We start from the raw sequence: 4,830 nt of genomic DNA, 5'->3' as shown, positions 1-4,830 counted from the left end.
AGGTGGTCTCTCCCTGGATAAACAGTAGAGGGTCAGTGGGGGGCTCGCCCATGTTCTCACCCGTGGGCTTAGATGGGAGATTGCTTGTGAGGCTCTTTTGGGTGCTCAGCAGTCTGTGGGCAGGCCCTGTGTGCTGATCGTGGAGACCTGACTCTGTCTCTGGACTGGAACAGCTTAAACTATTTCTTTTCTTCCGTCCTTCCTTCCTTCCTTCCTTTCTTTCTTTTCACAAATAGGACTTTTTGTTTGTCACTATTATAAAATCTGGGCTTTAGATGGATTCTTAGACTGGTGGTTCATATCCATCAGCTCGTTCAACTTCAGCACCATTCTCTTCACCAGTTGTTTTGCCAGCACTATTGCCTTCACCATGGAGCTCCATGAGTTTTCCCAATTCAAAGCTGGGTTTCTTCAACATTTTTACTTTTCTAACAAAGACCTCATGCAGAGGATAAATGGACTGGCAAGCCTTTTTTTATGTCTTTCCCAATGCTGTCTGGAATCAGTTTATTAACCAAGTCATTTGTCTGCATTTCTTGGGTCATGATCTTTATCAACTTTTTCCAGATCTGGTGGACCTGCTGGTGCTGTCCATAGGACATCTTTCTTATCTGCTTGTTGTGTTTTTTAGTGAAATCAACCCAGAAAAGTCAGAGTAAATACCCACCGGTCGTCTTGACATCAACATGGTCATGGTCTGCCACTTTTTGACCATGGTGCACATTTTGTCCCGGAAGTTAGTCATGCCATGGAAGTTAGTCAGACAGTTTTTGCCCTGAACATCCTCAGTAATTAGCTTGAATTTTATAAATGCAACTTTGTCATTCTATAGATCGGCAAGGCTTACTTTAAACACACGACTCTTCAGGCCATCAGATGCAATTTTGGTTCCTTGAGTCCTTGTGACTAGTGTTTTTCCAATGTTCTTAATATTAAACATTGTTGGAGCTTTCACATTGTACCAGTCTTTCTTAGAAAATGTATGAAGTCCAAGAAAAAAAGAAAACAAAACAAAACAAAAAAAATAGTCATGCTCAATCCTTACCCACCAAGAACACATTGACAAATTCTGGGTTGTACCCTGTATTACATGTACTGTCTGCTCATTGTAAAAAAAAAAAAAAAAAAAAATCTTTACACACCAAGAAAACTTTGACTATTTCCAGGTTGCATCTTGTTTTACATGTACTTTATGCCCATTGTTACTGGTGGGATCTTTATCACACTATCAAACCTTTAAAAAAAAAAACAAGTACTGACAAAAATGTATTGTATAATTTTATGCAAATATGCTTAAAATCTGTACATTTATCTTTGTTTTGTAAAATAAAGTTGTTAAAAAAAAAAGAAAGAAAATGGATCAACCACTTTCTTCTTAGCTCTCTTCTTGCCTCCTTTCGTCAGGTGCTTGTTCTTCCCAACTGCCATGGTGCCGATCCGAGAGCCAAAAGGGATTAAGCTATTTCTAAATTCTGTCACGATGGCACCTGAAATTATACAGATGCACCCACTGATCTTACTCATATATTTTGAGACTATATACTAAAGATTAAAAAGATTTGTAGTTACTGTTAAGGATTCCTGAGGCGGCAATATTTCACCTATTTGGAACAGATACTGAAATTGTTAAATATTCAGGTCAACCTTTTGTAAATTGTGTGAGGAATAGTTGTAAACTTCTCTCACTTAAATAGTTTTCATATGAATAAAATCTTCCAAAGTAAAATTTCTGTTTCATTGTTACTTTATTCTCAACATTTGTACTTTTGCACATTGTTGAATTACTGAGTTTAAATTTTCATGTTAATCTTGACCCAAAACATTATTTTTTTGTGCAAAGCTTTATTCTCTGATTTGAACATGAGTACATTTATTTATTTATTTATTTGTTTGTTTGTTTAGCTTTGATTTTTTATATTGGGTAAATTTTATTTACATTTCAAATGCTATCACCTGTCCTGGTTTCGCATCAATAAACTCCTATCCCCTCCCCTGCTTCCATGAGGGTGCTCCCTCACCCATGCACCTCTTACTGCCTCCCTGCCCTGACATTCCCTTACACTGGGGCATCGAGCTTTGGCTGGACTAAGGACTCTTCCTGCCATTGATGCCCAACAAGACCATCCTCTGTTACATATGCAGTTGGAGCCCTAGGTCTGTCCATGTGAACCCTTTGGATAGTGGTTTAGTCCCTGAAAGCTCTGGTTGGTTGGTATTGTTGTTCATATGAGGTTGCAAATCCCATTAGCTCCTTCAATTCTTTCTCGAACTCCTCTGTTGGGGACCCTGTTCTCAGTTCAATGGTTGGTTTCGAGTAACCACCTCTGTATTTGTCAGAGCCTCTCAGGAGACAGCTATATCAGGTTCCTGTCAGCATGCACTTCTTGGCATCAGCAATATTGTCTGGGTTTGGCATCTGTATATGGGATGGATCCCCAGGTGGGAAAGTCTCTGGATGGCCTTTCCTTCAGTCTCTGTTCCAAACTCTCTTAGCATATTTCCTACTGTGAATATTTTGTTCCACCTTCTAAGAAGGACTGAAGCATCCACACTTTGACTATCCTTCTTCTTGAGCTTCATGTGGTCTATGGATTGTACCTTGTATAATCCAAGCTTTTGGGCTAATATCTACTTATCAGTGATTGCATACAATGTGTGGGTTGTGTGTGTTTGTGTGTGTGTGTGTGTGTGTGAGAGAGAGAGAGAGAGATAGGGTTACCTCACTCAGGATGATATTTTCTAGTTCCATTCATTTGCCTATGAATTTTATGAAGTCATATTTTTAATAGCTGAGTAGTACTCCATTGTGTAAATGTATCACATTTTCTGTATCCACTCCTCTGTTGAGGGACACATGAGAGCATTTTTACAAAATCATTCCCAGTGACTTTTGTTCAGTGTTTAGTTTTCCAAATCAGCCAATTTGCTGTTCTCTAGTTACTATAAAATTCCTGGAAATTCATGAGCTCATCTCCCTCCTCATCAGTTGCTAATCTCTAGAAGGCATCTATATATAATCCATATAATCTATGAGACACCGAAAATACCCTTTTTAGCCTTAATTTTCTGTCTCAATATGCTGGAAATAAAATGTTAGAGTATTTACAAAACAGAGTATTAGGATATATTATACTGTTTTACTAATTTAGAATATAAAATCAATATTCTGTACTGAGTTGGGAATATAGCCATGAAGGGTTCTAGCAACCATTAACCCATCTTCCTTTAACACAGCAAAGAAAACATGACTTCTTACAATGTGAGATTGTTTCCTTCAAATCCCATAATTATTCTTTCCAGGCCAGGTACAAAGTACTGGAAGAAGCCTAGAGACAGAGAAAACATTGGATGATAAGACTATGGGACTGGAGAGACGTCTCATCTGTTAAGAACATTGAGAGCCCTAGCAGAAGACCCAAGTTTAATTCCCAACCCCCAACAACCACCTGTAACTATAACTTAAGAAAGAATACAACCTATTTTTTTCTGACCACACAGGCACCTACATGTGTGTGTACATAACCCCTCTTCCACACACATACACATAATTGAAAATAGATATTAAAAATAAAAAACTATAAGATACAAGCAGATTCCCTTGATGCAGCATATAAAATACATTTATTTCTTTGAAAATAACATAGTTTGTTCAATTCATACACAAAAACTTGAGTGATATATACACTGTATTCTATAGATGATTTGAAGATGAGAACAAAGTGGGTTTTCTTCCTTTATAGATAGTGTTCTTATAATTAGTGATGGGGGACTGGGATGGATAGGAAGGCTTGAATAATCACTATGGAGATTCATCATGTTGTGATATAAAGTCAAAAATAGCTAAACAGATGGTGGAAATGGTATATTGAATTTTAAGAAATGATAATTCCTTGATTTGATAGAAAAATGCAAAAACTTGCCTTTTTAACTATTCAGTTTGGTAAAATTAATTTCAATCAAAATTTTAAATGGACTTTGTATATTACTTTAATTTACATACCACGGTGTCAGAATGTAGAAGTAGCTTAAGAGAGGAAAAGTTTAGTTTTAGCTCATGACTTTTAAGGAAAATAGTCCATCATGATGGGAAAGGCATAGCAGTGGAGCAGTTACAACAACTAGTGTTTAGAGTAGCAAGAGCACAATGTAGTCAAGAGGCAGAGAGAGACACATCTCAAGAGACACAGGCTATAAACCTCAAAGCCTGCTGCCCAGTGACACACTTTCTCCAGCTAGGTCCCAACCCAAAGGTTCCAAAATGTCCCCAAAGAACACCATCATCTAGATACAGGATGTTTAAACACATGAACCTATAAGATGAAAACCATTATAGAATCCAAGAAAATAAAATTTATTTGTATTTGTAAATGAAGAAGTATGTAGTGAGCTTAAAATCAATGGATTGAGTTACAAAGGAAAGTAAGTTGAAACTTTGATGACTTTAAATATCATTAGTGGACTACCTAAACAAAGTTATATGACAAAGAAAACAGTCTGAAGGGAATAATGCAAAAACTCATTGATGAACAGTTACTGTGTGTATATACATGTGTGTAGATGCATGTGTGTACATACATGCATGTATATTTAAGAGACTACACATGCGTGCATATGTGTGTATGTGTATATGTTGCTGGGAACTGAACCAGGATATTGAATATACCAAACATATGATTCCTCTCCTGAGCCACATTTGTCAATCCTAAATTAACATTTGATGAAAATTTCATCTATTTACTTAGGAAATAACCAGATAATTACAAAATTCTTGTAAAGTTATGAAATATAAAATGAAAAGGCTTTAAGTCAAAGTAATCAAGTAAGTTCAAG

General features: G+C 36.6%; 1 pseudogene across 1 annotated transcript; it reads right to left on the bottom strand.

Annotated features, from left to right (window-relative positions):
* Positions 1-283: 283 nt before the first annotated feature.
* On the bottom strand, positions 284-1,446 carry LOC308416865 (small ribosomal subunit protein eS1-like; annotated as a pseudogene). The gene is made up of 2 exons: positions 1,348-1,446; positions 284-970 (listed from the first exon to the last, which is right to left on the bottom strand). The product of its transcript is annotated as a small ribosomal subunit protein eS1-like (transcript).
* Between the last annotated feature and the right edge of the window lie 3,384 nt (positions 1,447-4,830).

The sequence above is a fragment of the Micromys minutus genome, assembly GCF_963924665.1.
Source record: "Micromys minutus genome assembly, chromosome: 2".
Classification (NCBI taxonomy): domain Eukaryota; kingdom Metazoa; phylum Chordata; class Mammalia; order Rodentia; family Muridae; genus Micromys; species Micromys minutus.
Note: the sequence above shows the minus strand (reverse complement) of the source record. Positions and strands in the feature narration are given on the sequence as shown.